This window comes from Belonocnema kinseyi, chromosome 3 (genome assembly GCF_010883055.1).
Source record: "Belonocnema kinseyi isolate 2016_QV_RU_SX_M_011 chromosome 3, B_treatae_v1, whole genome shotgun sequence".
NCBI classification, from domain to species: Eukaryota; Metazoa; Arthropoda; class Insecta; order Hymenoptera; family Cynipidae; genus Belonocnema; species Belonocnema kinseyi.
In genome coordinates, this window is record NC_046659.1 from 41,277,239 (window position 1) to 41,297,656 (window position 20,418).

The window sequence follows — 20,418 nt, forward strand, 5'->3', positions numbered from 1 at the left end:
CATTTCTTCTTGGACTAGCTTTTTCTTTTTCCCTTTGATCTTATTTTGCTCTCCCCTTAATAGGCCCTTGAAACAATCCGTCCATTCCTTCATTTCTATTTTTTCATAAACACCCTTATTTTCCCCTCTGTCCCTATTTCCCATACTTTTTCATACCTAACCTTGTCCTTTCGAATTCATCCTTAAATCGCGATGTATTCTATTACTGTTACTCCATTTTCTATGAAAGTGGTCACCCCTTCCCCATCTCCTTTCATATTGCCATTACATATGAACCATCCTGTTTCTCCTATCATGTATAGTCACTTCCTCCCCTTTCAGTCCGTCTCTCTATGTTTAGAGTTCTTTATGTATGCCTCCTTTTCTTCATGCCATATCCATCCCCTTGTTCGCCAGTCCATGTATTTAAGTCCCCATCTATTAAACCGCCACTGGTATTTTGACTTTCCCAATTATAATTATTCTTACTATTGTTCTATCCTTTTCTTCCATTTCCTCATCTTTTCTCCCTTTTACTGCTTACTCTTTTTTCACCGCTGAAACCATGCCGCCCATCCCTCTCCCATTAACATGTCCTTTTCTTACTTCTTGCATTGTTTACACATGACCTTTCGGTAACAGCTTTTTTATCCCCTTCAGTTCTTCTCATCCGCCCAGATTTCACTTATTATGATCACATCCCACTTTTCTAACATTACCCAAAATACTCTATTCTTGTCCTTCAATCCGGACACATTCCAGGAAGTTATTTTCACGCTTCTCTCCTTCCTGCCCTCTTCTTTCCTCTTCATTTTATTTTTTCTTTGCCGTTTTTCACTTCGCCTGTTTCACTTGCCACATTTAATCCCTTAAGTAATAAGTTATTTTATCTCATTGCCCTTTCTTCCTTTTCTAATCTTCTTTGAATCCTATTCAGTCTGTTCTTCAATCTTTCATTTTCACTTTGCACTTTATTTTCATTCTCGTTAACTCTTTCTTCATTCTCTATTTTCCCCCATATGCTCATTCCTAATTTTTAAATTGCTTACCCGACCCTGCAACTGTTTCATCTCTCTAGCCTTTTGTTCGTCAACCCTTCTCCGTCAATTCTCCATGCTCTCTAGCTCAGCCCAAATCTTGTCTTTTTTCTCCTTCCAGCATTTATCCTATTTTTTCCATTTTCCTTTTACCTTTTTTATTTTCGCTCTTACATCGCTTCCCTGCTTATTCATATCCCTATTCATATGAATCAATCCCTTTTTTGTTTCCTCGCTTGTTGCCACTACGGCTTGCTGTTCTGTGCGATCATCCAGAAACTGTTACCATTCAGCGCCAGTTTACGGACTTCGCGTCATCGACATCCTACATTACACAAAGCTCCGTGACGTTTCCCGCCTTCATCCCCTACCTCTTATCCCCCTTACCCAGCAACTATTTTTCCTACTTCTATCCTCAAAAACTTTGCACGCTCTAAATTTTCACTTAAAACGACTCACTCTTACCCTTTACACCTTTGCCTTCACTTACTCTTTTTCCTTTACACTCGATCTCCGCACTCTCTGCTCTTTCTGCATCCACACACCCATATTCCCTTCGCCAAAGCAAAAAAAACCACCATTTGAAACAAAAGACTTCTTTCACGATCGGTACCGGAAACGGAAGCCGAATTAGGGATTAAATTTGTATGCCTCTAAATATAAGTAAAATGTTTTTTATATAGTAATAAAATGTAAATTTAAATGTTAATTTAGCTCGAGTCGAGTAAAAGTCATGTTTAATGCTGATTATTTGACAGCAAAACCATATGTTTCGGATTAGAGTCGAACATAATGATGATCGCGCAAGTGGTTAGGTGAACAAGAGTAAAAAAAAAGAGATTTAAAAATTAAACATAATCAACTGTAATTTGGCGCATGATTGCCCTTCTGTAAAGACTTTTAAGAGACTTTTAAGACTTTTAAGAAAAATCAGCACGTACACCCAGAATTTATATGGTGCTACGGAAATTTGGAGAACCATATCTAAAGAAAGTAAACTTAATCTGCAATAGACCGGGAACAAGAGTATTATTATAAATTTCTCGCTGTTCCCGAATCCAGCAAAAGGTTTCTGGCAACTTCAGTCAACGTGACGCCGTTCTCGTCTTATTTTCTTTTGGTATGCTTTGCTCAAATTAAGGATCTTTTACACCTCACGTGAATCGGCCGTCGACCGACCAACATTTTGGAATATCCATTCACACATTCGAAAAATTTTGTAAAATCTAGTGATATTTTAGTTATCTTCTGAAACTCACTGTAAGGTTACTAAAATATTACTAGATTCCACTGAATTTTTAAGTTGTGAATGGATATTTCGACATGTTGGTCGATTGATGACCGATTGACGAAAGATGTTACAGAGCCTTTAAACTCAAGTACCCTGAAAGAAAGAACAAATGTGCATTAATTCAAATTTCACAATGTATTTTATATCTTCAAAACAGTTTTCCTGGCAATATTTAATTTCCTTTCAAGCCATAAATAACCATTTTAAGAGCCCACGAAAGGCCTAGCCATTTTATCCCATGTTTTTTGACACGTCTATCCGTTGTTGCTTTTAGTAAAGCAAGGATGCTTTAAAAGCTGCAAAATCTTAGGAAGTGACGAAAATTATGCTGTTTGTAGTGGACAAACGTAAAAAAAATGTCTAGGCAACAGATTTTAACTCCACAGCCACGGAGTCAGAAGCAGACGTGAGAGACGTGTCGTGTGATTGATACTAATGAATCAGTAAAGGTAGCCACAATCTTTGAAAATTAATATTTTGAAAACTGGGCCATCATTAAAAAGGGATAGCTACGGTACGTAAAGTCATTGAAAATCAAAGAATCCTTTTCCTCGTTCAGAAAAATGCTGAACTTTATGAATGAGCTGACCTTCGGGGAGACATTTTAGTTATATGTAGTATCTCGATGTGTCCTCACACCAACACTACCATTCATTCGTCTTCCAGTATTGTTTGCTCTCAATCAATAGGTTTCAAAATGCATCTACTTAATTGCTTACCAAGTTTTCATACTGTTAAGTTCATAGATGTCGTAATAGTAAGTCAAAGAACGACAGAGTGACGCGAAAAAACCACGGTTACTAGTAGTACTTTAGTAGTCATGCTAGTAGTATTACAACTTCTTATCATCATATCCATGAATAATTCAATTCCAAGAAAATTTAATACATTTTGCAAAATATCATGAAACAAAGTTTAAGAAAAAAATGTTTTATACAAAATAACGTATATAAACACAGATCAGATCAAATGTAATCTTTGGGAGAATAATGGAACTTGTCTTCGAATGAGTGCCGGAACTGTGAGACATGTCTTTTTTATCGATTATCGATTTTTACTGCTAAGCATTAGAAAGCAGACTGAGTTCCTACACTTGATTACACTTGATACACCTAATTCACAATGCCGGTCGGAGAAAACTGAACCTTGGTCCAGTAGCGCCCTCTATTGAAGATGAGTTAAAGCTAAAAATATCGTCCGCCTCGTTCCTTGGACAACAATCACAAGCTGCCTGCTGTTGAAGTTGAATTTTCAGGGTAGCGACTCGATCATATCATATCATCACTCATGCCAGACCGTCCCTGCCCGGGTTGGTGTTGATAATGCGAGCCAGAGGACATCGCTCATTGACTGCAGGAGATTGAAGTCGACAACCACAACCATATCTCTGACCTGAAGGTTCTTTCGAGATCGAGTCCATTTAGCTCTCTGCTGAAGTGTATTTAGGTATTCGAGACTCTATCGGTTTCAAAATTGGTTAAGGTGGAGCTTTGGATAATTTTCAATAAGTATGTTGATCGGGACTTTGCTCTTGCATTTCGAGGTCGTCAGGATCTCCCGTCCACGCAGTAAGTGGGTGACTGTTGAGAACCATTTAAATGCTGACTAAGAGCGTGCTGAAATCTTCATAGGTGAGCCTGCGGGTTCCCAAAACGCGCTTAAGATGTTTCTTTACCACCTTGACCCCCCCCTCGCTCCTGGGGGGGGGGGGGGTGCCATAACACCCCATGAGTTGCGAGCGATCCAGAAATCCCTGTACAATCTAGCTGCGAATATTTAAAAGCCTCCCGTAACTCGAAATAAGCCCGATGGGAATGACGAAGTGTGACTGTAGGGCAGGAAGAACACTTCTCAGGATAGGAACCGCTATTCAGGCGCAAACTAGTTTTAACTAGTTTGCAAGTATTAGGGCAATGCGAGCGCATGCGGATAAGTGCTACCTCTCACTGACGTGGAACGGTGGCTCACCTAGCCGGGACGTTCCGATGAGTAGAGGTGGCGGCTCCCCGAGCCGACGCTACCTCTTGATGAAGGCGATGATTTGGGGTGGCGCCTCCCCGAGCGGATGCTACCCCTAGATGGAGGTGATAATAACAGATTTTTGTTTCGTTTTCTCATCGAAAATAAAGTAGTGGATTTTTTTCTGCGCGAATTTGAGTTTATAGCACAATCTCCGATACGAATAATAGATTTACCATTTTTTGCTCCTCGAAAATAAAGTACCAATTTTTTTAATCTTTGAAAATAAAGAACTGCATTTTTTGCTACTAAAATTTAAAGTTCTAGATTACAAAGGCCGACAAAATTTGACAAAAGTCAAAAGCCAGAAAGCAAACCAAACATTTCCGAAGGATTTTGATGCGCTGATTCCGAATCCGAATTCAAAAATGCTCGTGTACGTCAGGTTTTCAAGATATCCTAAACTAAAAATGTAAAAAACGCATTTTTTAAAATAATTTTTGAGGCTATGTAACTGTACAAGAAAAATGTCTACCACAAAGCTAATATGGAATTTAAAAGTACTAATCTTTCCCTTTCAAACCTACGTTTTAACCGATTAACGCTGAGGTATTCAGATTTATACAACGCATTCTCTATTGCTGACGATACGATATATATTTTTCAAATTATTATTTCAGGGGTTTTCGAAGGTGCCCTTTCTATTGCCGGTGTCAATTTCTTGTTTTAACCACTAGAAGATTCAATATCGCGGCCACAATTTAGGGCTGTAAAAAAGATCAAAGGGTCCCGCACAAAACACTAACAAAAAAGCGTACAGTCGTTTGGAACCGAACTTTGCACATTGATAAAACAATAAAAAATATGGAATTCGTGTCTTCTCATTTCTACGGAAGCCGTTTCCTAGCGGTGTAAACCACCACTAAAAAAAAACAAGCATGCCAACCCACCTGACTTTAGGAACAAAAAGTTTAGTCGCATATTTTTCATGAAATAATGAAGTTCCATTCCACAAGTAGGTTAACCCACCTACCTGGTAATCCACCTAAACCCAGAAATCACCCCTATCAAATCATAAGCAGACTAACCCACCTAACCCTAGGAGCAGCGAATTTAGTCGTTTACATTTCGTGAAATACTTGAATTCCACAGTACAAGTGGACTTACCTTGGAATAACATTTTTCAATTTAGGGTATTAACCGATTAACAGTGAGATGGTATGCCATTGTCCCTTGAAAATGTTATTTGAGGGGTTTTCGGGGATACCTTTTCGATTGGCTCAGTTTTTTATTATAACTCCTAGAAGAGCGAATATGGAAAACAGTTAGGGCTTTAAAAAAAAAACAAATTTTACTATTATGATTCATTTAATATTGTAAATTTCTTTAGGAATTTCCAGCTTATTAAGACAGGACTCAATATTTTCCAGCCACTTAAGGCTGGATTTGGGATTGTCCAGCTAAGCAAGGAAGTACTTAATATTTTCCAGTCAATTAAGGCAAGACTTTAGAATGCCCAGCCAATCAAGCAAAGACTTGCGATTGCCAATTCAGTTAAGGCAAAACTTGGGATTGTCCAGCTACGCAAGGAAGTACTTAATATTTTCCAGCCAATCAAGGCAAGACTTTAAATTTCCCAGCCAATCAAGGAAAGACTTTAGATTGCCCAGGGAATCAAGGAAAGACTTTGAATTGCCCATTCAATAAAGGCAAGAGTTTGTATCGCCCAGTCAGTCAAGGCAAGACTTTGAAACGCCCATTCAGTCAAGGCAAGACTTTGAATCATCCAGCCAGTCAAGGCAAGACCAACGCCCAATCCAACGAAGGTGAAACCAAATGCTGGTTTTATTATGGAAACGTTCGTGCTTCATGTCAAACGATCGTTGAAGAGACGTTCGTTTATGACTAGTAGGGTCACTATCATTTCTTTGCAAAGACGAGCAATATTCGGCCATCATTCTTACATTGCATTGACCTTAATAATGTTGCTCTTTTTGGTGGAAGTTTTAATGAAAGCGTTCGCCCATTTCTTTACTGAATGATCCAACATTTTCTGGGAAATAATCCAAATGAGATTTGAGAAAATGTAATTTCATACTCATCAAACAATCTAATCTTTTAAAATTCTTCAATATACTGGATACAATGGTTCTAAGCTTTGGATCTCGATTGTTGCCTAGAAATTTCTGTACAACATCTTCGAAACTGAAATATGCATCCTTTTCAATAGATGTCATGGTTTCGATAAAGTCATCATCTTTGACAGGTTGTCTTATATCAGGCCCAACAAAAATACCTTCCTTAACTTTGGCATCACGTAAATGCGGAAATGTAGATCTGATATAATTTAAACATTCTCCTTCGGTGTTTAGGGCTTTCACAAATTGCTTCATTAACCCCGGTTTGATATGGAGTAGTGGCAATAATACTTTATTTCTGTCAACAAGACTTTCATAAACAACATTATACTGACCAACTGTCCACTCTAATCTGTCTGGCCATTTCTCTGTTATCCAATGTTTATCCCTTGCACGACTGTCCCAAAGGCAAAGAAAACAAGGGTATCAAATGTTTCCTGATTGTAAACCTATTATAAGATTTACCATTTAGAAGTCACCATAAATAAGCCAATTATGGACATTGTATTTTATTTTTATCAGGAGTAATTGGAAAGTATCATAAAATTCTTGCAGAATAGTTGAGTGACCTACAGGACTTGCAGCGTACTTATTTCCATTATGTAATAGTACTGCTTACAGACTTTCTGTAGACAAATCTATGAAAAACGCCAATCCGCTGGAGTATATAATTTTATTTTATATAAATTAATGAGTCCTTCGATATCATTCCGATAGACAATCCCATTGTCCATTGAAAAGTACTTGATAAACTTTTCTTCTATATTTCTGTAAACAGTTATTCTAGTGCCAGTTAGCAATAGTTTCCTCTCTTTGAGTCTTAAAGCGCAAAGCTCAGCCTTATTTTTTGGAAGATCAAGGTAACGTATAAAATCGTCTAGTCCGTCTTGGTAAAAAAATTTAGGACTTTCATCCTCTGATTCTCCTCAAGAAGATTCTTCAGTTGTATTAGGATCGTCAGTATCCATTGATTCGTTAGTTGATCGGTCACTTTTGTTTTAAGAGTGATTTCTAATACGAATCTTGGTTGGTGGAACACCTTTTATCAGGGTAAACGATCTTCTCCAAACGCTTTTTAGAAAAACCTCCTGTTTTGCATAAGCAAAAGTAACAATCGGTATCATGATCATTGGGCTCACTCCAAACAGGTGGTTGAATAACAGTATGCGTCTTATTACTTTCATCTTCCCAAATTGACAAATTTAATCTACAAGCATGACAAATTGAGGTTGGTTCCCACGGTTTATCCAAATTTTTCATTGAAGGAGTTATTGAACTCATTTTTTTTCTTATAATGAACAGTAACGTGGAAATTCTAAAACTTACTATATACAAAAATCACGATCGACACGAAATGTAACCGCTAGACAGATTTTAAGTACAAAAACAATTGTATTACTTACGCATCGAACCGTTAGCCCGGCACTCAAACGTGATCTTTAACACGGAAAGATTTGTAGCAAAAAACGAATTTCATCATTTACGCATAACACGTCATAAAAGCGTCGCCAGCTCAGTGAGCCAGATAGGGATCGAAGACTGTCTGCGACGTAGAACGGCGCGCACATACAGCGAATGTGAGCATTAAAATGCACACAGAGTGCGCAGGAGCATTCAACGAAGTCCGTCTTCTTTTGCTTTACTAATGTGCGAAGTTTGGTTCCAAACGACTGCACGCTTTTATGTTTGTGTTTTGTGCGGGATCCATTGTAAACATTCATGGTAAACATTTTTCTTGTTCGGTTACGTAACCTCAAATACAGCTAAAAACGTGTTTTTTGCACTTTTACTAAGTTAGAATATCTTGAAAACCTGACGTACATGAGCAATTTTGAGCTCGGATTCCGATTCAGTGCATCAAAATCTTTCGGAAATGTTAGTTCTAATCTCTATCTTTAAAATTTGTCGGCCTGTGTTATTCTACGATTTGAATAATAGATTCCCGATTTTCATTCCTCGAAATTAATATTATAAAAGCCATAAAGACCGAGGAGATAGATTTCTAATAAAACACCTGTTAGATTAAGACACAATTTATTAGGACGGACCTTGTGTAAGACAAATAATAAACATTAACAGTCTTTAAAGGACCATCTTCCATCCTTCCGATGACATGTGCTATTGATATTTATGACCTCAAATGCAGACGTGGCCTTTATATGAACGGGAATTGTCTGTACAGACGCCGAAATCTCTTGTTTTCGAGTTCCGTTTACGTAACGCAGGATGCTTCTCACAGCAACCTAATGTTGCTTAGTATAACGAGGGTTATGCAGACTCAGTACGTTAACAAAAAAGCTATATCCGGCTGAATTTGCACAGCTAAGAACATTAGTGAGCTAATTAGTTTTTAAACAAAATTTTGCTTCACACTTTCTCCGCTGCAAAATTCAAACTCAGCTATTTTTCTTCTCTACCTCAGGGGAATTGCAACTGGCTTTGCGTGTTTCATCCCGAAATGCTCTAAAATTTCCTCAGCCTAGTTTCCCTGAGAAAATCGAATTCTATCTTTGTCTTTGACAAATTAAATTTTTAAACAATGAAGCATTTCTGCCAGGTCCCTGACATCAAGGTCAATATCATGTCGTCGATGTTAATTGTCACCATCATGTCATCAGGACCACGTTTGGCAATGTATGTGCATGGATCTGCATTGAGAGTTTGTATTCTCAATTTTCGAAGCTCTGCGTCCAATCTTCCATGCCACTATCGCCCAGCTTTTCGTAATCAATACAAACCTTTCTTCATGAGATACACCTGGCTGTTTCCATCAGAGTACGATTTCTTCACTCTGGAACTCCATTATATTACTGGGTGCGAGATAGGGTCAACCTCATTTTTATTTTAGACTGATTCAGGAAATAGTCACCCTGGTTGTTGTGGCAAACTGTTCCATTGTCGGACTGAAATCATTTTCCAGACCTGTTAAATTGATTTTCCATTGGTACTTTGTATTTATTTAAAATTTCAAATACATCGCTTTTCTTCTTCATAAAAATTACTTCGCACCATCTGGTGGGATCATTCATAAATATTAGAAAATATTTTGTGAGCTGGCCTTGCTGACAGATCTTACACGCATGCAATTCTTTGCTTCTTTTCAAATCTCCTACTAGTAGGTTTTTTTCTTGACGACTTTCCTCAGGTTCCTTTCATTTAAATGTCCCGTGCCCTGATGTCAAATTTCTGAATCAGATTTCTCCTCATCCACTGTCATTAACGTTGTCTGCTCCGGGCTTTCTTGGACGTAATAAAGTGCTTCGATTCTATTTGCTCATCACTTTATTTTACCTTCTGCATATAAAACGAAACCACCTTTCTTTTGAATAACATGTAAAATCTGCTGTAATTTGCGAGATTCAGTGAACGCTGTTGTAGCATTTAGAATTTTTTAAATTTATGTCCATCTTTAAACTTGTGCAATGAGCATCCACTGCCTAAACACCACTATCTTTCACTGTGAGTTTCGTCAACTTTAAGCGCTTGTTCTTCTGCTTGTTCTTCAGTGATTGCGAAATGATAGATTCCGAGCATCTAATTCTTTAATGACTTTTTTTCCAACAATTCTGTTGCAGGAAGTTTGTCTCGCGACTGTATGCCTATGCAAAAATTTGCAAAGGCTTCAGGCGAATCTGTACAAAAAGAAGATTGCTAGGAGATCCTTATAAACAGAAATCTCCATTTTCTCCAAATTGTTTACTTCATCGCAAAATCTGTCTATATGATCGCATGCATCGGCGCCTTCCTGCATCCAATGCACATAGTCAGAAGAGTAGCTAAATATTTTGCAATCTTTATTGATGATCAGACCAGATGGTGCGGAGTTAGTTTCATAAGGAAGGAAAGCGATGTATTTCAAGTTTTCAAGAAATATAAACGAATAATGATAAATCAACTTAACAAGTCAATAAAATGTTTGCAGTCAAATAATAGAACGGAAGCGATTGCGGGGGTCAACTACATTCGCAACAGAAGTCCTTCAAGAATTGCGAATGAAAACGCATACCAGCTAAGGCAGGCATACTTCGAACGTGACAGAGAGAAAGACCGAGAAAACTTTTGCATGTAGTAGAAAATTGACACGAAGCGGAAGAAGATCTGGCAGAGAAAATCACTGAAGTAGTCAAAATTCCTTTATGTTAGGCGATGTCTGGAAGCCATGTTGCGGAAGGTTAATCTGGTATCGAAGATAAATTCCAATCGTTTATTGCAAATGTCACCTGGGAACAGTTTACATCGATGACATGATGTTGCCTTCAATTCCAAGATCATGGGAGAAGTTTGTCATTGTCTGAGAATTGAATTCGTCCAAGATAAGGATAGGATTCGAATTTCTCAGGGAGACTAGGCTCAGGAAATTTTAAAGCGTTTTGAGATGGAAAACGGAAATCCAGTTGCAACGCCCCTGGATCAGAGTACAAAGACAGAAAAGTCTGAATTTTTCAGCGAACTAAGGAACATATGATTGCTGCCAAAAGGACCCGGCGTTACGTAAAAGGAACTCGAAATCACTGAATTACTTTAAACGAAACGGAAACTGGACTGGACGGTTTCGTAGATATAGATTGCGGAGCCTGTACAAACAATCGACGTTCGTGTACAGGCCACGTCACAGGAAGCAGCGCATAGCTGCTCTCTCGAGCGCCGAGGCTGAATGCACTGCTCTATCTGAAGTTGTAAAAGAAGCTATTCACCTGTGAACATTCCTGGAAAAGATGGAGTTCGAATCAATGGTCAAACTGGTTGCTGAATAACTCTCTTCCATTGTGGGACTGCATTAATTTTGTAGACCTGGTTAATTTATTTTCCATTAGTGCTTTGTATTTCTCCAAAACTTCAAATAGATCCCTTTTCTTCTTTATAAAACTGACTTCGCACCATCTGATGTCATCGCCAAAAAATATTACAAAATATTTTTCCCCTCCTAGTGACTGTGCGTATCGGCCCCTGTTGGAGTGACGATCTGCTAAAAAGCCAGAAAGCAGCGTACAGATGTTCTCTTGAGCGCGGAGGCTGAATACATAGTTCTATCTGAAGCGGTGAAAGAAGCTATTTACCTGTAAAGATACCTGGGAAAAAAAGAGTCCAAATGGATGAACCGACTCCAATTTGGGATGACAATCAAGAAGCCCAGAATATCGCACAACATACAGTATTTCATTTTCGGACTAAACATAGAGACAAACTTCATCATTTTCTGCGTGGTGTTAAGAGCACGTCGCAAAGATGGGAGTTTGTGCTTTATAAACTGTTAATTTTGTGAACGCATGTATGAAAGGAAGTGATAAAATCACATATATGTGTTGATCAACCGTATGTACATTCTGTAAAGATAGATAACCATGTTAACCATTACAGTTAAAGTTTGTTGCATGTTAGGATCACAGCATGCTCTCTGGAATCATATCACCGTGTATTTTTAACTTTTACTTCCTAGAAATAAATTGTGTCTTAATTAACCAATTGTCTCTTCAAAAATTTTCCATATACTTCCATTATTCTTCTTTAATATAGTACTGAATTTTCTTGTTACACGAATTTGTAGTTGTAGATTATTCTATTACATGAATAATAGATTCCTGATATTTTTTCTAATCGAAGAAAAAGTACTGTATTTTTGTCTACTAAAATTTGAAGTTTTTTACTCATTGAGGTTTTACATGATTCCTTTCCTTAAATAATAGTTTCCCAATTTCTTCGTTCTTTGAAAATAACTGCACGAATTTTTTTTACTCGAATAAGAGGTTAGAAATTATTGAGAGTTCTAAATTATTCTGCTGCCTGTATGATGGTTTCCCGATTTTTTTACTATGGATAATAAGGCACTAGATTTTTTTCTAACTCGAATTTGCCATTCGAATGCCAAGTCATAGATTATTTTGCTGATCAAATAACAGACTTTCCATTCTTTCGCACCTTAAAAATAAAGTACCGAATGTTTCTACTACAAGAGATCGAATGTTTATATTAAACTGCTAAAATAACGAGAGATTCGTGATTTTTTGCTACTCGAATATAAAGTTCTGGATTTTTGTGCTAGTCTGATTCGAATTTCTAGTTTATTCTGCCATACAAATAGTAGATTCGTTATTCTTTCGTTAATAAAATTTAAAGTGCTCCACTTCTTTCCTACTGGAATAATAAATTCCCACCATTTCTCCTATCAAAATAGAGTACCGGATGTTTTGCTTCCCGAATTTGAAATTTAAGATTATTCTGCTGCACGAATATAAGAGTCCAGATTTTTTCTTTTTGAAATTTAAATACTGAATCTTCTTTTTTCTCGAATTCAAATTTATAGAATAAGCAGCTTGCCCGCACAACAAATTCCTGATTATTTTTATCCTCAAAAATATATTACTAAATTTGTTTTCTACACCATTTCGAAGTTCTAGGTTATTCTGATACACGAATTTTAGATTCGCTGTTTTCGGTAATCAAAATTAAGCTGCTGAATTATTAAGATACTTGAATTCGAAATCATTTATTTATCTTTTTTATAAAAAATTCATAATTTGTTCGCTGCTCGGAAATAAGGTACTGGATTTTTGTGCAATGCGAATTCGAAGTTCTAGGTTACTCTGCTACAAGAATAATATATTTTCTATTTTTCGGCTATTCGAAATTAAAGTTCTAGATTTGTTTTCTACCCAAACTCGATGTTCTAAATTATTCTGCTAGAAAAAAACACGCATACCCAACTTGTTTGCTCTTCGAAATGAGGATACTGGATTTTCTTGCTACATGAATTCAAATTAAGGAAATAAGTGGCTAAACAAACAAAAGATTCCTGTTTTTCTTTCTCCTCTCAATTAAAGTGCTAAATTTTTTCTATTCCATTCCAAGTTCGATTTTATTACGGGGTAATACTTTTCAGGGGAATTGGTATCTGGACTTCCGAGACTGAGGGTAATGAACAATGACAGGCATAAGATCCTTGGAGAAGCATATCCAGGGCGTTGAGGTAGCACCACATAGCATCGAATGGCGAGAGCAATATTAGCACATGGCTGGACTGATTAAAGATCGAAAGAACGAGCAAAGACTAAGAACCGGACATTCCATCGCCCTTGACCGATCGAGGAGTCCCGCCTCATCGCGGATGTGGCCCAGAAAACCTTTAATGCAGGGCCTTACCGAACTCCATTTTATGGTAACAATTCTATTACACCGGGGCTTCGGGTAAATACCTAAAATTCACGTAATGTCGTTGTGCAAGTCTGATGGATTCTCGAAAACAAAAAGGATTTATACAAAATTTTGCTTGTTTCAAATCTAGTCAAAAATTATGTTTCGGTTTCATCATAGGTAAATTTGTCTATTTGAGCCTGCATTTGTAAAGTTTTTACTTTTAAATTAGTTTACGTTGTCAAAAAATTTATAAAGTTTGTCGTCCAATTAAACTATTAATTTTTGGAAAACTTATATTGTTGTTCTTTCTAATTTACCTAGCTTTGTCCTGCAATTTCCTGTTCTATCGCATTTTTTGTTTTTAAAACCTGCTTCATGGTTATCTTCTTTCTGCAACAAATATAAAAAGAAAAATGAAAAACTCGTCGGTGTAGTCGATTTTCATGTAAATTTTTTATGTTTTATTAGGTTTCGATAATTGTAAAAACAAATTAAATTGTGTGATTTAATTTATTAAAAAATAGTCAAATTAGGTTTTATTTCCTTTTATAGCGTTTTGAGTTCTGCTTTCAACTATTTGTACTTGCTTTCTAAGCCTTAGATTTCTCTTGTCATTTTTTTTCGCCTATTTATTTTGTATCGAAGGGGAATATTGCTTCTGTCTTGTCTTAGAAGTTAAAATTCTGTTATCTTTAAAGTTATTTATTTGAGTCGTTTTACAGTACCAGTTACCAGTAGTACCAGTACCAGTACCAGATATCGAATTTTTCGGTTGGATCTCTTAAGGTTTTGCTAGCAAATTCTGTGCCATTTTCTGGGTGGAGAATCCGCTATATTCAACAACGGAAAATAATGCCTTTATGAAATTCGTACTCTATTGTAGATTTGTTAGCTTTTTTCCTTGATAATATTTCAACCCATTATGAAAAAAATTTCGAACATGGTAACGAGCCAATGATATTTGCTGATAGCGTGTCCAGTATTCTTCTTATTTACCTTTTCCCATTAATCCTATTTCACTTTGATTACTTGGCTCTACTCTTTGAAAGATCTGGCCAGAAGTAGTGTTCCGAAATTTTCGTGAAAGCTTTCTGTGAGACTAATTCTTGAGGGTTCGAGCCTTGCAATAGGGTAGATTTGAGTGGGTCAGTTGTGTGAAAATAAAGTTGCAAATCTCTGATTTGCCATTTTTCATATTATTTGGGTTGTTCTGTAACTTGTCTGATTTTGGTAGAGTACCAGTCATCTATTTTGTCGTTAACGTAATATAATTTTGTAGTAGGAATGGGCGATTCTCTTGAAAAGATCGATTCAAGCATTCATGATCGAATTTATTACGATCGTTTCAGCAAAAAAAATCGAATCAGAAGAATTGATCTTAGAAGAATCAATCTTTTAAGATCCATGTAAAAATGTCCGAAATAGTTTCCATTTACCTATAAATAATTAAATGGATTCAATTTTAAATAAAGTCATTAAATATCGACAATGAGACACTGTTTATTCCTTTTACAACATAAGAATATTACATAATAGAGTAGACTCTACGACACTTCTCGTTTCGGGGATATAGGGGAAGTGAACAGGAAATGTCAGATAACTCTCTCTTCTGCGTCAAGCCGTGTTCGGCGTAGCATGCGTAGCCGGCCGCGTATGTGTGTGCGTGAGATGAGACAAAGAGTGAGGGCAAGCGAACGAAGGAGAAATCGGGAAACGAGATGTATCGTAGCAAGGAATATCGTAGAGTCTACTGTATTAACATATAACTTGTATCGTGCAGACAACTTTTTTTGGCCTGTGTAAGTTATCTATTGTTTGATAAACTGTGACTCGATTCGAGAAAAGAAACTTACTGGAAAAAAGTGAAATTTTACAGAGCAAGTGATTAAAGTAATTTTGAGCTTGACGCAAAGGAAAGGAGAAGAAGTCTCAGCGGAGAATTCTGACCTCCACTACTTACAGTTCGACCGTGTTTCCCTATCCATTCTTCTTCTATTCAAGCACCGGTAATTGAGTTCAAGTTCTCCCATCTATTTTACTGCGCTGCAGAATTTTAGATTAAAAACTTATAAATTGAAATTGATAATTGAACTTTCAAATTTCTCGCAAAATTCGAGGCAAATTTGAATGCACCTAGAGCTCACGCACGTCGGATTTCGCAATTCGAGCTCGGTTACTTATTTTTGTCACTAGGAATGCTTGAATAAAACATTATCAAAGAAATCTTTATTAGATCCCAGTATTTAAATGGCATTTTCACATTCTGAAATGTAATAAAGTGTGTTTAGTTAAAGATCAAATGGTTGAAAGCTCTGTAGGCTTTCAGGTACACATTTACATTGCGACACTCGCGCTACGCGCTCGATTTTTGACTGACATTTTTAAGTGTATATTTATTTTTTGAATTGCCTTACAATAAAAAGCTATAAACACTTATTTCGACATTTTTATCTACCTCGCTTTTTTATGTTCAAAATTTGACGCATCTCACGTCTTTTGGGGTAACACGGAAAATTTATTTTTTTATATATCAATTTCAAAAAATAAATTTAAAAAGAGGAGATCTTCCAGAAAGTAATTTAAATAAATGATCTAGGAATTTTAAACGCTAAATTTCCTTTAAAGCTTTTGCCCCATATTTTGCGCCGTTTGGCGCACAGTTGCAATTTTTAACTTTTTTAATAATATTTTTGATGAACAGAACCAAAATGACATGTCCTATCAAAAACAGTTTAAATAAATTTTTTAGGAATGTTTAAAAGCTACAAGTCCTTTTTGAATTTGTTGTGCATCTTATGTCATTTGGCTCAAAATTTGAAGTTTTGATTTATTTATAGTAATTTTGAAAAATAAGTCAAAAATATATAATCCTATTAAATATTCTTTAAAACCTTTTACTTGTCTGTCGTCAAAACAAAAATTGTACATATTTTAAAGGGTTTTATTTCAAATTTTATTCTGTTTTCACATATCTGTCTTCGTTTAGCATAAAACGAAATATTCTATTTTTGAATAACATTTTCGATACATAAAACGTTCAGATCCGTCGAAAAACTACGGTGTTAAAGTACCTCGTACGAAGCACATTGAAAATGGCTCTCCATGAAATTACCTCAAACTTTGCCATTTGGTACACCTTTTCATGCTGAACAAAATATGTTAATACCAAAACTTAATCCTATTCTCCATTTTGACGCTATAGAGCATCAAATGTTTATAGTAAACCGTTTAAGTACACACACCAAGCATAATGAAGATATACAGAATGCATGTGACTACTTATATGTACATGAGTTTCAAAAGTGAGTGAGTGAGTGAGCATAATAGATAGAACTGTTCATCTCCAAATGTTGAATAAAGAAGATGACCTATTTTATGTAAAGCTGTTAAGAACGCGTTAAGATTGACATTTCTATCTTGTTTGGTATGAGCTGTATATATTGATAGAATTATGTAACGACTCGACTCGCTAAGGTTAGTAAGCCAGAGACCGTGCACCGAATTACATCTCTGTAGTGTGTAACTTACAACGCGTTACTTGTAATTAAAACTAAACTATTTTCTAAAACTAAAGTTAGTCTCATTGACGGGGCGCTTTACAAAAAACTGTTCAGTATTAAACACTGCAATATCATGCACTAATAAATACTATTATTCAATGTTCAAATTGAGTTGCATCAGTGAACTTATACCTCATCACATTTCCCATAGTTACTTTTATAGTAAAACTTTATTTCCAGAATTAATTGAGACTAATGTAATTAAGCTACAAAGCGAGATGTACAGTAGTGTTCATGTGTACCTTGCCTATGAGGTTGGCTCCTTGTATATTATTAAACGTCAAATTAAAATCACAGCCTACTTTGTCAAATAAGGCATACAAGAACACTACTGTATGATACATGAATACGCCATTGCGTTTTATAAAGAGATGAGTGGTATACAGATTTGCAAAAAAATATATTATCTTCCTGAAATTAACAGTTTAAAAAAATGTAGTTATTTTACCGATGACATGTAGTATTCATTCTATAACTTAATATTTTATGTGTAATTGATCATTTCCTTTGTAAGTAAATACTTATCTCTGTTTGTATTTTGAATAAATAACGAACGATGGCGTTTCGAAGACAGATCGCCTGCTATATATGCAACATAGGATATAATCCTCAGCGAATGCCAGGAATAAATGGCACGAAAGATTAAAATAAACGGCAACTTGCAATTACACGAAGAGACGTTTTCAATCACCCACGGCTTGAATTGAATAATGAATCCATATTATGTATTAATTGTAACAGATCAATATCAGATGAAATACGTGAGGTAGAAGGTGATCTAAGTACAATGCGTTTAGATGTGTTATCGCAAACGGAAAGTGCATCTTGCTTAGTATGCAATGCTAGACAAAATATAGAATGCTTGTTTATAGAGTGTAGGGTAGACATTTTTCTTTTTCGTAGCATATATGTTCCGGATATTGTTAAAAGTTGTGCACATCGCTGGGAAGAAAAGAAATGCTTTCCGATATTATTTTCGGAAGGTCTCAGATCAGTTAATCGACCATATGTAATAAAAGGACACGAGTTACTGATATTTTGGAACAAATAAGGCATGGGGCGAATAATCAAAATCAATTTAAAGATAAGAATTCTTTCACTGACGAGGAATTCAAATGTATTTCGCCAATTAGCAAAGAACAATTCTCACTTTTTTCACGTACTGTGATCCTGTACCTCAAGTGGGAGGTCACAGATACATATTTAGAAAAGACTTATTGACTTTTTTATGTAAATAAAGGCAAAGTTTATCGGATGACTTTTTAAAAGTCATATTTAAGTACCTAAGTAGAGCCGGCGTCAGCTTGGTTATATCAAAAGTGAAACAATCTTTGCACCATAGGTTTGTTCCTCAGAATGTCGGATCCAAGCAACACCAAGCAAAATGTGCATCGAAAGACACATTACGGAATTTGCAAAGGAAGTCTATAATCCAGAGCCGCCGACACCAACAGTCATTGTTGCAGTGTATTGTACCTATACATGCACTTAGAAAAGTAGCAATTTTCGTATTTTAAGACAGTCGCTCTCGCAGAACAAACATACTTTTCGGATTTTCACAACAATGATGCAGTGATTTTGGAAAGATAGTACGACAGGAAGGTTAATGCTATGGAGGAGGGGGGGGGGGGGGGGGGGGGGGGGGGGAGTGCTTGCAAAATGGAGACATTTTCTTGATTGACAGAGGATATAGGAATGCCGTGCCATGGGGAAAGCGCATTGGAATCACTTGCTGGATGCTGGCATTGTTCCAGGATGGACAACAGCAATTATCTACTGAAGATTCTAATATGTCTCGGATGGTCACGAAGAATCGATGGATCGTTCAGACTAGGAATGGATATTTTCGCTCCATATTTAAATTATTTTGAAGAAACAATTAATATGCCTCACCTACATCAACTTCACGAATTTTATTCCATGAATGCCGCAATGATTAATAGATTCCACCAACCAATATTTATGAAAGGCGCAACAGTTGAACACGCAAGAGAAACTATTCGGAAAAGCAAAACTCCAAACGTATTACAAGCGCTTATAGAGGTTAAAAATCTACGCATCGTTCGCGCTTAGTGTGTTAGACTTTAACAAAATGTTGCTCCTGATTTTCATATTCTTGGTATACAATATTTACGAGATCTTACCATTGATATTTAACAGGTAACTCTTGCTCCTTCATACATCCAAGATAAACTAGACGCCTTCGGTAGCTGTACACATGTCGTCTGCATCCTATGATACTTAGGGTACGCTCAAAATCAACCAAACGTTAAGTATCCAGACAGCAGGTATATATATATGGGGCATTATTCCTCAACTGCCCCAACTCAAAAAGTCATGTTTTTCGATTGTCTCTAAATTCTGGGAATATGTTCGTCTACCCAAAACAGTAGGTAATCCACAAACTTATAGACCAGGATTACCAACTCTCCCCAAGTGAGGGGGGGGGGGTTCAATTTTCAACCCCAATGCCTGCAGGGGTAGTTTCAAACGCCTGTAACTTCCTTTCTAATTACGCGATTTAAAATTTTTATCAGGGTTTTGGAAAGTGCTTTTTACACGCTTTCATCCTGTTTTATTAGTTATAACAAAAAAAATTGTTTAAACAATTTTTTCAATAAATCAATTGTTTATTTAACTTTTTTCGCAATTTAGGCATCTACGATTTTTTTCAATAGCCTCAAAAGAAAGCTTCACTATTTTACTATGAAAAATGTCTAATAAGAAAATGGACAAATTGAAATTCATTGAGTTACAGAGCCGGTTGTAGAGGGAGTCCTCGCGCTCGCACTCGGGCGTTATGCGGCAGCATACCGCGGAACAGTTTTCAAGTATGCCATTTTTTTGTATTACTCATATTGATCCAAAATTGCATGAAGTCATCGGAAAAAACTATTCACTTAATCGAAAAGATTGATTAATTGAGCGGTTGGGTGCAAGAACGGCTTACTTGTATTTTCAGAAGTCACTTGCTCTTCATTTGTTCTCCACGTGCAGTAATCCAACTCCTGCTTGTCATTTTAGTGAATATGAAAATTGCCTGGCATTCAAGTCCTGAACAAACATTTGACTGCAATTTTAGATGAGAACTGCGTCAACGAATTAAGATATCAAATTTGGTAACAAACGGACAGAAGTAATCTAATGACCGAGGTAGCAGAAACCGACATCTTTCTTGAACGACTCTGCGAGAAACTATTGAATTTAAAGTCTCATGAATGTTATGCAAAGCAGCAGGCATCATTCCTGAAGAATCTCAAAGCCACATTATTAGTTGAACATTTCTTGATTATGTTCGATTTTGCAGAAAACTATGCTTACGT